Source organism: Ammospiza caudacuta, chromosome Z (genome assembly GCF_027887145.1).
Source record: "Ammospiza caudacuta isolate bAmmCau1 chromosome Z, bAmmCau1.pri, whole genome shotgun sequence".
Lineage (NCBI taxonomy): Eukaryota > Metazoa > Chordata > Aves > Passeriformes > Passerellidae > Ammospiza > Ammospiza caudacuta.
Window position 1 is genome coordinate 55,415,059 of NC_080632.1, and position 19,572 is coordinate 55,434,630.

Consider the following 19,572-nt stretch of genomic DNA (forward strand, 5'->3'; position numbering starts at 1 on the left):
CCCTCCCCTCAGGGCTGCTCTCGATCACTTCTCTGCCCAGCCTGTGGGTGTGCCTGGGATCGCTCAATGCAGGTGCAGGACCTTGCCCTTGGCCTTGCTGAGCTCCCTGAGGTTTGCAGGGTCCCACCTCTCAGCCTGTCCAGGTCCCTGTGGATGCCATCCCTGCCCTCCCCTGTGTGGACAGCCCCACCCAGCTCAGTGTCAGCAGCAAACTTGCTGAGACTGCCCTGGATCCCACTGTCCGCATCCCTGACAAAGGTGTGGGACAGTATCGGCCCCAGGACCCACCCCTGAGGGACACCACTCCTCACTGGTCTCCATGTGGACAAGGAGCTACTGACCACAGCTCTGAGTGTGGCCATCCAGCCAGCTTTGTCCACCAAGTGGGTGATCTAATGTCTCTCTAATGTCTCTCTAATTTACAGAAAAGGATGGCCTGCAGGACAGTGTCAAACTGCATAAGCCCATGTAAATAATATCAGCTGCTCTGCCCTGTCCAGCAAACCTGTAGCTCCATCACAGAAGGTCACCAAATTTGTCAGTCAAGACTTCCCCTTCATACAAAGCCACGCTAGCTTTACAATGATGTATAAAGCAAATATTCTTGTTCCTCTTGATTTGATGCAAGTTAGGCAGGCCCCTCACACCACTTAAAGAGGTGAATGCCATGCTTCCTTACTGTCAGCACCAGCACCTCTGTGGTCAGCTAGAGCCCTGAGAACCATCAAGCCGAATCCACTGTAGTCAACCTACTTGTGTGTGTGCCTTGTGGTGGATGAAATTACACACCACTGAAAAAAACTGGATGTAGTACAACCAAAGAAATGAATTTTCTCAAAGATACCCATTATTTCAAGGAAATTAGCTGTTCAAACAAAACACTTACCCAAGAACCAGAAGCACAGGCTTCTTTACAACAGTGACTTCTTTTTCTGACATGTTTTCTCAACTGATATGGCCCTCCTAATTAAAGCGCCTCAGAGCTGGAAGATACCAGAGCTCATCACAGTTGCACAAAAATAGCCTTTCTCACAGGGAAGTGGAGGGCCGTTTCTCCCCCTGTGAGGCTGCAGTCCCTCCGTGCTGTACACGCTGTCCTGCAGCAGCAGAACTGGCTGGAGTACAGCCGGCCAGCCTGACCGTATCACGTAACAAGCACCTCTCCTGTGCAGTGTTTGTTAGCAACACCCAGCACGAGCAGACCCAGAGGCACACTGCTGCTCTCCAAAGGTCAGGAATCACAGCTGAAAAGTGTAAAGCACTGTCTCACACACTCTTTCTGATCCTACCGCAAAAACACTGCAGCTGTAAGATAAGCTCATTCACACATGCTGGACCAGTAGGCTGGCACTATTTGGAACAAGCACTGTAGTGTTTCAGCTGCATGTGTTGCAGCTATATGTGTGCCTCTGCCAAAACCTGCAAACAGATTCTAGAAAAAGTGCAGGATTTCCCACTGCACCCTGCAAATCATTCCTTCAGGTGGCTCAATGCACCTATTTTATACCCTAAACCATCCAGGACTCAACCTACAAGACCAAAGCCCCAGCATAAACACAGCTCACCAGGTTTGAGCTATGTGTCCTATGAAAGAGATGGCCTGGTAGACTCCTGACCATGTTGTATTCTACTCTGTTTACTTAACATCTGACTTGGAGCTCCTCTATCTGACTGTGAACTGTCACAGTCATTACGAAAGCTATGGTGTTCTTAGAGGTTTCTTTTTAAGTAAAAGTTCCACAGTGCCCCCCTGATATACTGTAACAGGCTTAGACATAAAATGCAATCAAAACCCAAAGATACAGCACCTTTTAATGGCTCTTCTCTCAGTCCTTGCATCAGATCTTTCTTATTCTTGGCAGAACAGGTAAAGTTTGGTCCCAAAGCAAACCACAACCAGTCTTCTTCAACTCATGCAAAGTAAGGGACAAGAACCACCATCAAGAAGGAATCCTGCTTTGTTTTTCACTCATTTTTTATAGCATCACATAAACCTATTAGCAATGCCACAAACCATCAAAACACCAAACAGTTAAAGCTGTTCTGGATGAAAACAGTAAACAAGGCATTGCTAAGAACAGTTATAAAGTAGGCTTATAACATGGCTCTTGAGCAAACACAGTTTAATAAGCATTCCATAAAAAATTTAAACAACATTTTCAGTCATGCAATGAAGGAGAGCCCAACTCATTCTCTAGGTAGCACTAAACACATGTATGAAAAAAAAAACCCCATGAAACCTAGCAGAAATCAGACTGCTTGTTGCAGCTGGGAAACAGGTACGTAAGGCAGAAACTGACTGCATGCTCATTTAACTGAGACAGCTAGAAAAAAATGTGACGGGTCTTTCAGTCTGTTTCTTCTGTCCAACAAGCTGTACTTAATGGTCAGACTACCCCCAAACTCCAACAAGCACAAAGGGAGTTGTTTGGCTGTTCCAATAAGGTTGTAGAAATACACTGCGTGTGGATTAAACCCCAAAATTTTTGCATATTGGTCAGACACAAAGACATCTGTTCACAGGACTAACACAGGTACAGTTTCTACAAACCATCAATTCATCAGCTAGGGTGACTGAGGTTCGCTAAGGAAAATGGAAGGGGCAATGGGCTTCAGATTGAGATCGCTAGGAGTAAGGCTAGTATTGGGGTTGCAATGAATAAAATTGGAGAGGATGTTGATGGTCGAATAGGCTCTTTGATAAATAGTTTTACACCATCTGCTAGGGGCTGTAGGAGTCCAAAAGGGCCAACAATGTTTAGGCCCTTTCAGACTTGTATGTAGCTTAGGATTTAGCGCTCTACTAGCGTAAGGAAGGCTACTGCGATTAAGATTGGAAGGGCATAGGAGAGGGCTATGATGAGGTTGATTAATCATCCTACAGATTTACTGCAATATGAAGTATTACTGATCCTGTTTTCTCTTGAGGCTATAAAAACTCAAATTCTATTTAAATGCTTGAATGCTGTAGCATTATAGTTGTTATTAATAACCTCTTTCCAACTTTCCCTCAGAGTTGTTGTCTGTTAACTACTGACTTTTTTGTATGAAATTACTATTGTGCATCCAAAAGAATATTTCATGTTTGGACTGACCAATTACAGAGTTTGAAGACCATAATGGATTTGTGACAGTATTTAAACAGCTTTTGAAATTCTAAATATTACCTCCATCTCTGTTAATGTCCTATTTAAATGCAAATGATTATTTGTTTTTATGTTTTCATATATCACCTCTGTTCTAGAATTACAAGCAATAAGCTTATTAAGTGATCAGAGACAGCAATCTGCTTGCTGCCTTAATGAGCACAAAGCCAGCAAAGCATCTTTGCTTCGCACATTCTGAGTTCAGTTTCACACACTTGGAACTTATCCTCGGCAGTCACTCGGCACCTGATGCAGAGGCCAAGCAGGTCTAGCGCTGTAATGCACTAATGCTCTGAGTCTCGCTAAATGGCCACAGAAAAAGAGAAATGGGGAAGCATAAATCATTCCACACCAACAGAATGGGTGCTGTGTTTATTCTCTTAATGCACAGAGGTTAAAATTTTCTGCTACATTAATCAGCATTTCATATCCTCTCACCAGCAGTCACTGTGCAGAGGTTCTCGTCTCTCCAGCGTTCTCCGTGCAGCCCTGTATCACCTTCCCCCACAGGACCACAATCCCACACAGCAGATCCCTTCCACAAAATCCAACCACTAGCATGGCCACAGCAGGACAAAAGACTATGTTGCAGACTGTGTCACTACAGGAGTACTTCTGTAACTCTAATTTCTAAAGCTGAACGTGATTTAGTAGGTACGGGTGTTGGCATTGCAGTCTGGATCTCTTGGCAAGTCAAAAGATAAACATAAATGGTTTAAATTAGCATGGTAAGTATGAATAGCACGGCAGATGGGTTTTAAAACTCAGAAATGCTTGATTTGTCATGTAGTCCTTCAGCTATTGAGTACATGGCAACAGAGTAGGGCAATATTACATCTGAAAAGTTACCCCAACTCAACCGTCTGTACACTCGCATCCACCACCAATTGTGTCTTCCAGCAGTTATTCCATCAGTAAGAGTGATTTTCATTCTCTTTTATATCCTCACAACATTGTATGTCTGAAATGCCCAGCAAATAGCAAGGCACATTAAATTGTTCAAAGGAGACATTAAGTTCCGCCCGGTTGCAAGCCATTCTGCTACTCTGATGTATTTCTGAATTTTATACTAACTTATTAATATTGAAGATAACTAATTTTAGGGATTAAGGTATTTAAATAGAATACATGCTTTCCAAAGGTCAATAAAATATGTGTTTAAATGTATTTTGAATTCATAATCTGCAGTACATGTGATATGGACAACATTAATCTCTGTCAGAAAACAGCCTTTCCAATCTTCTGGGAAAAATTGTTTCTCATACACTGAAAACCAGCTCTTTGGTAACAGGACGCTTGTTCCATCTCTCATGAACTAAAATAATGGGTAAACAAACACCCACCTCACACAAAGATTTAGACTAGGATTCATATACGGTAAAGAAAGATTTCCCTAGTGATAAACAGTTTGAGCACAAAGTGTTCCTTCAAGTCCTGACATAAATCTGTTCCTGCCAAGCTAGTATCTCATTGCATCAGCCTTTCGCCTTCACCACACCAAAGTAGCAGCCCCACTACCTCTCTCCCTGCTTTCCTCATACTGCCCTCTCCCCAGAATTACTACCTCAGCTCCACTGGGCCAAAGAATTATCTTTCCATCCCACAAACATTTGGTAACAAGAGAAGAAAACCCTTTTATTTAAAAGAAATATGACTCTCTAGCTAACCTATTACTGAAGGAGTCCCATGTGGGCTGAGTAGATTCATTATTACGGCTGGTAGCCTTGCCCTTTGTTACCCCACCAGTTTTACCCCCTCTTCTTGGTATTCCTATAATATTTTTATTAATTTGTAATGCTTTTGAAATGTTTTGATATGTACCTTAAGTTTGCAAGATCTTCAACTGGGCGGAATGCAAGCAAGTGCTGTCATGTCTGATAAAGCACTTATTTTTCAATAAGAGAAAAAAAAAAATCAAAGCATCTCTGCCTACATTGCTTCCTCAATAACAAGTATTGGCAGCTTCTATTTTATTAGTGGAAATCTGGTATTTCAAATAAGATACAGGATGCTATATTTATTGTCTTCAATGCTCCTTTCAATGGTGCAAGATAAAACACAATTTCTGCAGCAAAAGTTTGATTTTAAAGAAGCAAGGCCTAGCTCCAGGTGATATAGGCACTTAGACATGTACAAACAGTCAGGCAAAAGAGACCCCGCAAGTCTAAGTTATGGTCTAAAAGGACAACTATATACTCACACTTCCTTAGTCTCCAGTTCATGAAAAGGAATGGTACCAATCTGTAAACGGGAAATTTGCCTTCAGAGCTTTTAATCATTCCTTACTGGAAGAGGGCACAAGAGATCATACACAGTGCTACATGCCACTTCAGTTTGGAAAGATGTCTAGTACTGGGCTCTGTGGATTTCCCCAACCCAGCCAGTGTGGCACAAACACCCATGGGAGCAGTGCTGTGCGCTGCCTCTACAGAGCCCTTGATTTTTTACACTTGAACGGTGCTACACTGCGCTGTGCAAATACATCAAGACCAGGAGAGGAAACAGCCCATGGTAACAAAAACAATGATTGATCATACTCAGAGAATTTAAAAATATTTGGTGAGTGTCTATAACTTTTTTGTACATTGGTGTAACTTTCAGCAGTTATAGTCACATATTTGATAAAAGTACCACTACCACTTCCTGGCAATGTTAGAAATTACTCCTCAGAAGGATTGGAAGCTGTCTGGTTTGTCAATCCTTCATAATTATTAGAACATGCTAACATCATGAATTAACATGGCAAGTAGCAATTCCAGTAATGCGAGACTGAGATGTGGTGGAGATGAAAGACATCACATTCCTATTCAAACAGCTCAAGCTGTCTGAATAACTTTCAGTATTACTTACATTTATCACTCAGAGCCACAAGACATCTCAATTGCAATGTACTTTAATCTCAATATTCAAAATAGCATATTTTAAATAAACACCAGCATTTAAATGTGTCTTACCAAATCTCCTTAAATTGATTCTATGCCCAACTTCATTTTCACTGCTGATGTGAGCAACGAAGTCTATGCTACAGTTAAGAGTCTTTTGGATTTAAGCTAAAAAGATCTTGACAAATAACTTCAATTTTTCATATCAGTAAATACTTGCTTAAAGCATTAATAAAATGGGATCCAACTCAAGTGGTGGGTTACAGTTTTTAATTGCCTCATTCTTACTTCTGACATTATCATGACCAGAAAGATGACCAGGTGTGGGTCTTCTGTAGTTGTTCACACAAAAAGAAAAGTTAGGTTGTGACTGAACACCATAAAGTTAATAATACACTTTACTCTAAACAAAATATACTGCACTGAAAAGATGAGTAACTAGTTCACATCCACTCACTGGATCTGCAGCATTAGCCCCGTGAGAGTTTGCAACAAGTTTTACTGAAGAAATTACTATGATAAAACAATAGTTACTCCTATGCTATATAACCCCTCTGTTTGCACACTTCTGCTCAGAACATTTGCAGTATTTATTTTTCAAAACACTCTCTATTTTTTTATCCTATGCAATACTTTTAACACGCCACACAATAAGAAACAAAATTACAGACAAATGGCGTTAAAAAAAAATTAAAAAAAAAAAGTCGGATTTGCAGGGATTGTATAAACGGGAATAAATCATACAGAAGAAAAATTCTGATTAGGTCTATTACAGCGGAGAAGATTGCGACGCTGGCAGCTAAACGACCATTCTTGCTGTGCTTTTAAAATCCAAGTCCACACAGAAAAGAGGGTTTCTCTGAAGAAAACTCTTTCTCCAGATCTCCGAGGCTAGGCTTGCCTTCCCCGGCACCCCATCCATCACCCACAGCATGGGACGTGACAGGAATTCTCGCCCCCCGCCCGCCGTCCCAGCCCCGGCCGGAGCTGACGCCGCGGTCCCGGCCCGGCTCCGGCGCCGCACTGCCCACAGCAGCGGGACACGGGCGGCCCCGCTCCTGTAGCGGCTCCGACCGTGGGGCAAGCTCGCCGATCCCGCGCCAATTCCGGGCGAGGGAGGTGAAGCCGGACAGGAGCGGGACCCCGGCCCGTCGCCCCCGGGGGCGGGGAAGCCGCCGCGCCGGGCGGGCGGGCAGGCGGGGGGAGCGGCGCGGAGCCGCCGCCCGGTACTCACCGACTCGCTCGGAAACTTCCCCCAAGTTTCGGCGGCGCGGCGGGCGGCAGCGGACGGGCCCCCCCCGCGGCGGGCGCCGGCACCATGGGAGCGCCTCAGCGAGCGGCCGCCGCGGCCGGCCCCAACTTCTGGGGAGGCAGCGACCGTCATAAAACGCGAGCGAGAGCGGCGGGGCGGCGGGCTGAGTCCGCACTCCTCCCGCGGGGCGGGGCGGGGCGGGGCGGGGCAGGGCAGGCGGAAAGCAGAGCGGAGCGGAGCGGAGGGACGGAGCGAGGGAGGGGAGATCAGCACTTGGGGGGGGGCGGCGGCGGGCAGCGCTCACCCACACCCCTTCCCGTGCACCGTCCCCCGGCGGCGGCAGCAGCGCCGGCCTTGGCGCTGCTCGCTTGCCGCAGCCCGCTCCGTGCCTGCCCTGCTGGGGCGCGTGGCACTCAGCGGCCATCGCCGCCGACTCCTCGTCGTCTTTCACCGCGGAAGCCGCCGGCCGCGGAGAGGGGCTCAGAGCGGCGAGCGGAACCGTCCCTGGCGGGGGGGGCGGCTCGGCGAGCCCCGGCCGGTGCCGACACTTGGGCTGCGCCCCGCGGCTCCGTCTAGACGGGGACGGCGGCTGCTGCAGCGCGCATCCCGGCCGGACGGGCGGGGGACGGCCCCGGCGCCCGCTCCGCGCTGTGGGCACAGTGCCGCCCGCGATGGCTATCGGGGGCGAGCCGCGGGCTGCTGGCCCAGGCTGAAGCAGGGGCTCAGCGGGGCTGGCAGTCGTGTTTGTGTTCAGGATCGACGAACGTGATTTTAGGGTGAAGGAGGTGTGAGCGTGCCACGGGCGCGGCTGCCAGGTGGAAGGGATGGCAACTTCTGCGCCCAGGTGTGTGGCAGTGCACGCACAGGGCTAAGTAGTGTGAGTGTAGAAGGTAGCTACAGGAAAACGGAGAGCGTCTGCTAGGGATTGTCTTAAAATAATAAAAGATTTATTGTCTGAAAAACTGTTTAGGGAAGAAAACATTAAAAAGGAGCATACTATCATCAGTTTATTCAGGTACCATTTGCATTGACAAAGTACCGAATGCAGACCCACATGTGCAAAGGTGACCTCAGCAGTGACACATTGTTCTTTAAGGCCCTTGCGGGCCCCCTGTCATGTGTGTGGCCCCACCTTCAGAATGGCTCAGCATCTGGCTTCCTCGTAAAACAAAGGTGGGATAACAGCCCCGCAGATCAGTGTTGCAAGAGTTTCACAATCATTTAGTAAGTCACAAAGCCGGCTCTGAAATTAACTGGGAATAGAAGAGAATTGTATCTCGCCCAAGCTTTCTGCTGTGTTGGGTGTACAGGAATAGCAGTGCTGGCGTATGGAAGTTGTTTGACCGTAACGGCTGGGAACAGTTCTGGCACCTCTGCCTGCTCAGGTCGGTGCTGCCCTTCCCTTCCTATTGAACCAGGTGCTCCCAGACTGGGAGCTGTTTGTCTTAGGAGGCTGGTGCTCCTCAAAGGCTGACCTGCTAGCTGCAAGTGATCTGTCTTCAACTGTGCTGTTGATCCAGGCTTCTTCTGCCCAGAACAAAGTGATTCCAGAGGAATGAAGACATGTATAGGGGTGAGATGGATCGTGAAATGTGACCTCATCAGCTCCCAATTGACTTAAGGGAATTAAAATCTCACACGTTGATAAGTATATGATGAAAGTATTGCTTTTGAGGTTTTAAACTAAAGGCACACAGATCCATCTTCTTTATTCCTACCAGAACCATCTCTTGCCATTTCCTCATTCAAAATCACAGGAGCAGATTTTTTTTAAACAGTATCGAACAATACCATTGTCTTTGCATTAATATACGTGCAAAGGACATTAAGTTCCACTTCTTACCACTGGTCAGGGAATTCATACCCACATCTCCCAGGAGATGCCTGTGCTGCCAAACTAGCAGCTGTTATTCAGACCTTTCGTTCTTACCATTTGTGCTGAAGCTATGGCAAAGCATGATTAATAACTCAGTGTGTTAGAAATTGCAGCCACAGATCTGACCCTGGCCCTATAGTCTTGTGGTTGAAGCACTTGATAAAAGGGGAAGATTCCAGGTCCAGAGATGTTTATGGGGTTTGTTAATACAACATTCCTATAACACAGTAACACCTGGGACTATGACAAGCTGGTTTGCATTAACTAAGTGGCAGTGGGAGCTGAACATGTAAAATACCACATGAATAAACCAGAGAAAATAATTTATTTCTCCCTCATTATATATACAAATAAACTTGGATAACAATAAATCCATTGATTTATAGTCTAGGTTTACAAGCCTGGACTTTCTCTACACTAGATAAAGTTTTCTATTTCTTCACATGATAGATTGTTCAGTTTCATGTGGACTAATGTCAAACACAGTACACTGCCAACGAGACCAGATTTAGGCAAAAGCAGCCAAAGTAATTTTCAATCAGGAAGTTAGTGAGGGTATTGGGGGGGGGCTGGAAAGACAGGAGACAGGTAAGAGTGGAGTTTCGGCATTGTCTACAGGTGGAAGGTGGCCTTGGATCTATGGAAGCACAAGGCTGTGTGTTGCTTGCATGTAGGATAAATACTTTGAATTTTCTCAATCACCCCAATACAAATAAATAGCATCATAAATGGTCAGTGGTCTTTTGGCTTGTCTGTTATTAAAATAATAATAAAAATGTCTATATTTTGATAACTATTATTCTCAGTTTCTATGGAGGATTTCAGGGTATATTAAACTATTTACTAGATTTAGTACTGCTAATCTGTGGTAGTAGTTTAATCTCCCAGATAAATTAGCAGTAAAATACCCAAGATTGGTGTCATATGAAACATGAGTCTTATCTCAGCAACAATATAGAAATTGGTTGTATTTTTCATACGTCCATTAGGAACACTTTAAAAACTATGTATAACTTCATAACTTGCGCTTTTAAAACACTACTTTTAAAACTATGTATACCTTCATCCATGCCTATGTTCTTCACTTTTTGGTTTATGCTGTATTATCTATCTCTCTTCCAGATTCCATCCAATCTCCTTAGAAAGCCTGGAAAACCAAGTCTGGCTTGAGGACATTTACAAAGACACCTGAATTCTGACCATTTGCTCTGACATAATATCCAGGGAGGCCTACATCTACCCTTTTCTCTGCATGCAGTTGCTGCTTCACTCCTTTCCAAACAGTGTTCAAAAAAGTTGAAATCCTTCCTGAGCATGATGCTGTGGAACCAAGTGCAGAAGACAAAATTATGCCTGAGTCTGATTTTCCTCTCTGTTTACAATAGTGTACAATGCAGTGTTTATAAACAAGGTGTCAAATAGAATTCCAGCAGCTCAGTTCATGATAATTCATCTGGAAGAGGTTCCTTCCCTGCTAAGTGTCTAAAGCAAGTGCTGTTTGTACTTTCTGCCAGACTTGCTTGCCAGTGAGTGCTTCTGTAAGCGCTGGCTAAAGTCTGAGCTTTTACAGTGTAAAGGTAGCTGTATTGGTAAAGTCTGTCAGTCAAACTTCCATGGCTTGATTTAGTAGGCAGTAGGTGCCTGTAGTCAGCAAAAGCAATGTTAATTTATATATTTCTGTGTCAATATAATGGGGTGCACATGCAAGGTCCATGCTAAAAATGTAAAGGGGTTTCTTTGCGTAGCAGTTTGTATTGAAAGGAAATAAAGCGACTTTTTGTTGTTGGGCTTTTTGCTAATACAGTAGTGCAAAATGAACTCAATTGACACTGCTTTACCTGCAGAGCTTTTACCTGAGGCCTGAAAAAAGGTAGTTTAGACTGAGTAGTTTAAAATTCCCTGTGTTTTGAGGTTAATGTGTGCATGGATATGGTTCTCTTGAGTGAAAAACTACTTACACTAATTACAAAAAGAGTTTATATTTCTCAAAACTACATGAAATAATGCAGAAGGGAGATTAAATAAAATTATTGTTCATATTCTGCATTCCTAACTGCAGTTTAAATCTATAATCTTATTTTCTTGGCTTCATATCTAACACAATCATAAATAGAAAGTGTGCAGCTAGAAAGGGGTCTCAGGAGCTCTCCAGTCCAACCTCCAGCTCAATGCAGGGTCAGTGAAGAGGACAAATATTGCTGGGCTTTACCCAGTTGGGTTTCAAAACCTTTCATGTCTGGAGGCTGCATAGCATGTTGGGACAACCTGCTCCACAGCTGCACTGTCCTGTGGGGCAAGACATTTCCTTTCTTCTCTGCTCTGAGCTCCTCAGTTCTTATTATACTCCTTTCCTCTGGGCCGATGCTCCAACTCCTGATCTGGGCATCCTGGTAGTGCTTCACGGGCATCCTGGTAGTCCTTCCCTCCACTTTGGCAATATCTCTCTGTACCACCTCATGGGCTTTTTTCCCCCAGGGCAAGATTTTGCATTTGTCCTGGCAGAATGTCTCACAGGTCCCATCAGCCTGCTCATCCAGCCTGTCTAGGTCCTGCTGTAAGACGGCTCTGCCCTTGAGTGTATTGACCAATCCCTCCAGTCTGGTGTTATCTGCATACTTGTCAAGAGTACACAGTACCTCTTCCAGGTCATTGATGCAAATATTAAAGAGGACAGGTATAGATTACTGGTGCCCAAGCACAGGGACTATGAATCCATAGTTTTTAGTAATACAATACACACCTTTTTCCAATTAATCTCCAGTGATCTTATCTAGATGGTAATAAAAAATGGGGAATGTAAAAGGAACGTGTTGGTCTTTTGGAAATGAACTAGAGAATGATTCAGGTGAATAAGCGTTTCCCCCTTTATGTCATGCTTTTAGAAAACTTAAGGGGAAAGAAAGTCCACTGGCAATGCGTGAAACTTAGGTGATAACCTTGATAGAAAGTTAATCAGTCAATTAGACATTTACTGTGTTTTCCATCAAAATATTTGTTTTTAGGACAATAGCAAGTCAAAATTCTGTGCAGGGAAAAGTTAGTTCTTCTTTCCTTCCTTCACCTTCTTAATGTTCTTTATTCATGTAAGAAATAAGGAATAGCTGAAAGATGAGAAGCTCTCTTTTAATCTAAATTTCCATCCTAAGTTGAATTGCAGAAAAAAAGTACCATGACACACGATTGCTTGCCACAAAAAGAAACCACACTAATAAAATGCATATTCCAACCACAATCAGACTTGTATCAAGAGCTGGGAATGCACAGTTCTTGCTGTATATAAAAGTTAAACCAATATTTAATAGCAGGTCTGTTCTCAGCCTCTGAATATGTGGAAAAATTTAGTTTGTGGGTTGTCTGGGTTACTTCCTTTAAAGCTACAGAGCAAAGCTCCCCCAAATACTTTATATGAAAGCAGAATAATTACCTAACCAATAAATATCTGTGGAAACAGAGAATTTTCTCTTAGGACCTAATCTCCAATGAATAATTGTGAACATGCATGCAGGCAGGATAAGAAGGCACAGGCAAAGCAAGAAAAGAAAAATTGAAGAAATACTCTGCCAGAGCCTGAGGTATCTTGCTCTCTCATTCTGTTGTTTCTAAGTCATCTATCATGTATCATGTATCTAAGTCATGTATTATGTATCTACAGCTAATATAAAACAAAGACCTATCTGGCCATATAATGAATTCAATGACTTTCTGGTTTGCTGGGAAAGGTGTATATTGGGGGTATTTTCCTTGCTTTTTTTCTGAAGAAGGGAGATGGAGGATTGTAGAGATAAAGGTTTTGGTTCAATTGATATATTCACTGCTATTTTTTAATGCAAGAAATATCAAAGCTGGTCCTGGCCTGTTTCCAGCACTATACAGGTTGTCCTGCATCCTAAATGTTACATTAGACAGAAGAACTTCTCCACATGAACAGTGAAAAACATCAATCAATTTTATAGCATGTATATGCATATATATGTGTGTGGGTGTGTTTGTATGTATTATTTCATGAATGTGTTGTTATTGCTCTCTGGATCTTAACTGAATCCCATCCTTAGTCTGTCAAGTGTTTTTTGAAGACTGTGACTGTTGCAAAGCTGAAATCCAGAGGCTGACACCATTTTCTGCCCCAATTTGTCCATATTATCCTCCATTTCCTTCTGCCAATGAACAAGTTTGGGAGTCTGGTAGATCTCCTGCCTGAATCACTTTTGTCTAAGTGTCCCAAAGGTTTAGATGCTTCAAACAAGGCTTTCTTGCTTTCCTACGTTTGAATTCCTAAATAGTAACATGCTAGAGACCTAACCAATTAATATCTCCAAGTATTTTATGTTTAGTTGTTCAGAACATGTATTCATTGTCTACCCACATTTCATGAGCATTTTTCTGCAACTTTTGCTAGACGTTCCTGCTCTCCACATCAAGTTCTTTTGTCTCTCAGATTAAGCTGGAAAGGAAAACGCAGAGGAACAGACATTATGCTTGATTATTTATGTACTTAAAATTCACTTTACGCTTAAACAGTAGTGCTGCCATGCAAAAGACAACAGACAGCAATTTGGTCAATGTCACGGAGAATAAAGGATGATTCTTAAATTTCTTGCCTAGTCAAAGAATGTGAACAAAGCCAGACAGTAATTTTGTTTGTTGTTTTCATAAAGTCTGCTAGTTCCAGGAGCTGCAGCATCCTTTAATTTATGATTCAGCTTCAGGTCTCTAGTTGACAGATCATAAGCATTTGTGACAATAAGGGTTTTGAGATGGAGAGACTGATCAAATACATGCTGTTGCCATCTCTACATAATGGGTGTGCTTCTGTTCAGGATGACATTAACCATTATCTGGAGAGTGTGGGTTTTTACAAAAATTCACCATGTTAAGAAAATTGTAATATCAGGAAAGGAAAATCTTGACTTGCATTATTTTGTAATTCAAATACAGGGAAGTTTCTCTCAAGGGAGAATATTTGTATGTGCATGGAAGTTCCTAAGAGGATGGAAGGTAGCACTTTGACTCTTCAGAAAGACTGTGTTTGTTCACATGTTTCCCAGTTCTACTCTGTATCATCCATCTAATCTGGTGTAAAAATCAGACCCACAAGTCTGTAGTTCCCTGGTTTCCCTGTCATGGAGTCTTTTTTGCAAATGTGATTACACTGATAATTCTCCTGTCCGTAACCTTAATGAGAGCCATAACCACCCTATAGTCAAAATACAGATCTCTGGACCCTTTGGGTCTAACATAACAAGTTCCTCTCCTCCATGAGTTCCTCCCAGTGTTTTGGCTGTCCATCCACACAATCTATGGTTCCGTAGCCCTCAATCACTGCCTGGGTGAAATTGCTGCGTATGATTATTTCAAACTCTTCATCCTGCATGCTTGTACTTTGATGATGCTTGGTACTCAGAACTGTACTGATGGACACAGAAATGGCCTTAAGAGTCATCCAGTTTGGGGTGTGTCCTGCCTCTTTCTGGTTCATGGAGTTGCAAAACAATATTTTACCTTAGATGATAGCCATATGATGCATACCATATATCTTGGGGAGGCCATAGAACAGGGTTCCCAAGAACAGGAGTGTTCTTATACAACTCCTGAGTTCCATCATGGGGTCTGGGGCAAGCTAAATATAAAGATGGGTTCCAGGAAAATAGGTGACCTCACTCGAAGCAGGATCTGATGACTATTTCCCTTTACTGGTGGAGATTCAAATTAAGCAGTAGCTCCTGCACCAGAACAGCCCACCTGCTCATCATGGGGTTGACATGTTTGACATGTCATTATTTTGACATGGTTACCACACTTGAGTTACTGAGAAGCCAGATACAGTGGAAAGCTCTGAGTTAGCTACTCATAGTATAGTTCATGCATGTATCCCAAAGCAGGATTTGCTTTAATTTCCTAATTCTTGGTATTTTCTTGACTAGCTTTCTAAATATCTCAATGCAAAAGACCTCCTTACTTACTAAAGCGACCTGTGTCAGATTTTCACACGTTTATTGCTAAAATGCTTTCCATAATGCCTACCTCTTATTATTTTGTTAAAATTTAAATTCAAGAATTCTTCTATCCACACTGAAAATGATCAGATTATTCTCTTCTGTGTTTGAAAATAGTTGCCATGTACTCTAGAATTCTTCCTTTGTCCTAGGCCAAAGGGTCTCTATTTTTAAAATCTTTCATCATGGATCACATTTTCTTTGCTTCTAATCACGTGCAGTTTTGGGCCTTCTCCAGTTGTTTCATGTCTCTCCTGAAGTATAATGCCCCAAAGGGACCAAGTTCTCTACGTGATGTTCTCATAGTGCTCAGAAGAGAAAGACTTGAAGGCTATACTGCTATTTATAAATCAGAGCATTAATTTTGATTATTTCCAACTAAGTGCAGTACATAATGTAGAATTTAAACCATTTTCATTCCACCACTGCAGTTTCTCAAGATAATTCTGAATTTGAATTGTGTCTTTCAATACATTTATGTTTACACATCTTTTCAACTTTTTCTCACCTGCAAACTTATTAACGCTGTTATTCAGATTGTTAAAAAAAGATGGAATAAAGTCAAAACAAAGAAAGGTTCTGTAATTTTGTGATATGAAAGTATCAAAATAAAGAAAATGGGTCCAAAATTATATACATTACCAAATTAGATTTTATTATATTATTTTTCATTTAAAGTATTTGCAGAGTTTACTTAATTCTATATATGCTTTGAATTTGTTTCTGGGTTGTTTTTTTTTTTTTCTGAGTTGAACTTAGATTGATTCATTTAATATTTACAGCCTCCTCTTCATCTACTTTCTCCCCTCTTATTATATCAGGCAGCTGTTATTTTTTGTCCTTTCCCAGACTTATATCTTTTAGCCATTTTTGACAGATTCTCAAGTAATTGCTAATCTGAAGAATTCACCTCATTCTAAAATATCCTAGGCCAAAGTCTGCCTGGTCTGGCTAACATGAGAACATTCCATAAGGCTCTACTGACCCTGTTTTGAATTGAATACTTAACTTATTTTCATGAACGTTAATTATGCTAGTGAGATGTGTGCAACTTTTTTTGTCACTTGCAAAAAAAGGTTTTAAATATTCCAATCTTCTTGGGATCATCTGCTGTGTCATTATCTTGCCTCCAGTCTCACAAATAGTCAGGAAAAGCAATCATAATTTTGTTTTCTCTTTGGTATTTTTAATGGTTTTTTTCCTTTTGAAGTGTCTTCTAGCTCTGTGTTTGGTTTATGCCTTAGTCTTCTGATTGGATTGTACTGTTATTTTATATGTTTAAGAATTTGATCTAATTTCCACTTTTCAGATGGAACTTCATGAATTTGAGATAAAGTAAAAGTTCCTGGCCTACCTGAACTAATCTCTCTCTCAATACGTTTCCCTTCTGATAAGTATAGCTTATGTTTTCTGCTACAACTTAATTACTTTTTTCTTTGACTTTTTTATTGACTTGAATTGGTGAAAGTTGTCTGCTTCAAGTCCATGATTGTTGCTTTTTACTCTATTTTCTTCCCTGAGAATATATACTCTATAATTTCAGTCACTGTCTCCGGGTCACCTTTCATCATTCTTTTCTCAAACAGCTACTTTCCACTGGTACTTTTCCCTGGTATAGAAGCACATCCAGAAGAGCCTCTCCTCTCTCTGTTTTTAATACAGAAATAGAAGTGAACAATGCCTTTCAGTATAGAGCTTGTTAATTGATCTATGCACTTGATGTTTCCCTTCCTACCCATTCTTTGGATAGTTAGCTCTCTTGTGACTCTGCTTCTGTGCATTGGGTGTTAAATGATTTGTCATTTGTTCATGATAAAGGCTTCCCCTGCGTATTCTCTGTTCATTCTCTGTTCTGTGGTTTTGTTTACTGACAGCTGCAGCTGAGTCCTCCTCTTCTTTTACCATCATCCACAAGCTTTTGATGGGTCCAGCTTTCTCATTTGTCTGCAGTTCAGCACCAGTGAAGGGCTGTGTCCTTTAATGTTAGACTGCCCTACTATGTAGTTACCTTACTCATAACTCTATTTATCAGTAAGGTCTTTTTTGTGGTCATGTTTTAGGTATCCTTACTCCTCTTATTAATTTCTTGTGTGTCCTCATTATTTCAACTTAGCTTGCCATATTTCTCCCCAATGCATACAATTTTTTTTATTAAATCTGTACAAAATGGATTTATGTATCCAAACTGTTCATGTTCAAGCAGTCATAAAAAGTGAACACATGGTATATAAAATTAAATTCAAGCATGTAGATTTTCCCCTGTTCTTTTTCTTCGAAGACTTTTGCACTATTCTTTTGTTACTGACTATCAGAAAGACTAAACAGACAAACAGGGAAAAGAGGTCTTTTATCAAAATTCTTAGTTATATTGTACTTTTATTTTTCATTGTTTACTTGAGTCTAGTGGAGTTTAGATAGCACCCTTGAAGTCATTTGCAGTTGTAATATTTAAATGGGTTGAAACAATGGCAGTAACATTTACCTAATGTTGTTTTGTTGCTTTAGTCACAATTCTAGCCCTGAAGTGGAGCACCAACTGTGTGTGTCCTTTCCAATTGCCTTTGACTGTACTTGATAACATTTCATCCATCCTGATGTTTGTAAACAGATACTTGGATATCCAGCCAGCCCAAATCTCTGACACAGGCTACAGCTAGAAATAGCCTATGCAGAAATAATCCCATAAAATGGTTGACACAGCCAAGAGGAGGTCCGTGTTATGTTGAGAGTTGTGATACTTGCTGTTTAACAGGAGCACTAATGATTTCAACCCCAGAAGGTGTGCTTTAGTGAGAAACTGTCACAAAACTGCTGTTTCCCACTTTCATGCATTCAATCTTCCGCTTTTATGATTTTGAATTAGTAGTTTTCAGCTGTAACTCCTAGTGCAGGCATTGGCCTGACACGATGAAGAGGCAAGCTACCATGGCTGTGGACTCAGGGTTGAAGGTCTGTTTGCCTCTGACCTCACTCAGATCAATCCATGCCTGGTCAAAGCTTCTCCATAAGAGAGGCACTGGAGTACTCCTGTTGCATCCTAGAAATTTAATTTAATATTTGAAACAAGTCATTAACTTACCCAAGGACAGGGAAATGCGAGGGGAGTTTGTAATTCTGGAGACACATCTCATTAAAAATTATAGCATCTGTTACTTGTGCAGCACAGACACTGTTTATGTTACCCTGCAGAAGTGGCAGCCTACAGGACTGGAACCATCAAGCCCCATCCATTTATCTACAGTGGAAAAATATTTGGGAAGAATGGGATGGGTCAGGCAGGCAAGGATTACAATAGTAAGATTACTGTCTTTGGTATGTACATATTTCAGTGGTCTCAACAAAATATTGTCATGACTGTATATCTACTTATATGTTGGGACTTCCTCATTGTTTTTTTCTCACACCTAATGATTTTAGTGAAGTTTAGAGACAGAAAAACCAGAACAGTGTGGGATGTTTTGAATAACTGCCGAAAAGTGAAAGAGAGGCATCTCCAACACATAGCATTACATAAAGAGCCTACATTCCTCCTGACAACTAGGAATCATGAGATTCAGGTGCACACCATTGACTCCAAACTTCTTATTCACATGGGCAGAGAGGCAAGATGGATATTCTTCAACATCCTCTGCAGTTTATATACAGGGGTCCACAGTTTCCAGTTCTTGTGTCATCTGAACATCTCAAACTCTCTCAGAGCTCATTTTAAGCAATGAATCATGAGATAGGATCAAAAGACAGCTTTTCTTGTGGTTGTTAGTATTCATTGCATTCCACGCTTAAATATATTCATGGCCAGCAAAAATCCTTTTCTTTATCAGTCAAAATTGTCCTTCACCTGAAGTTACTCACTACCTTCCCAATTTTTTCCCTTGATATATTGATAGTTGCATTATTGTCTCTTTGCTTTGACTTTGAATTTAGAAAGCTGCTGCAGTCACCTCTCAGGTCAGAGACTGATAAAATCAACAGTCAATCAATTCTAATTGCAATGAAGATTCACCTGGTGATTTATACTTCATTTGCCTAATAATCCTGCTCCTGACTTGCCCTAAAAGGAGAATTTCAAGTTTAATGCAATTTTTTTTTTACTCTTTTTTTGTTTACTTTGTTTTGATTTGGACCAAAACCTGAACATTTCAAAATTCCCTGTGAACTGAACTTCTAAGAACCTAATTCAAAAGCTGCCCGCTTGAAGATCAGTAGTCACTTTAGTTCTGCTACCCAAGGTCCTAAGCCTGTCACTTTGGTTCAAGCAGTGAAATACAGCTACTTGGCTGCCATATATGAGATCTGGCTGCTCTGGAGTCACAAAATCTGAAATCCACATCAGTCCTGGCATGGTCCTGTTGCTGAACCTTGTGTGAACAAAATGCTCAGCTTCTGGGAAGCTCCCAGCAATCCAGCCCCACCTTGGGTTCTG

At 41.8% G+C, this 19,572-nt stretch overlaps 1 protein-coding gene across 3 annotated transcripts in view; it reads right to left on the bottom strand.

Moving 5' to 3' along the window:
- GHR (growth hormone receptor) overlaps positions 1-7,394 on the bottom strand; it is a 117,219-nt gene extending 109,825 nt beyond the window's left edge. For 2 of the 3 annotated variants that reach the window (XM_058823291.1, XM_058823290.1), the window contains exon 1: positions 7,263-7,394. The gene's annotated coding sequence lies outside the window, so the exon portion shown is untranslated. The remainder of the gene's footprint in view (positions 1-7,262) is intronic. The other variant, XM_058823289.1, reaches the window with a different exon arrangement.
- Positions 7,395-19,572: the final 12,178 nt, after the last annotated feature.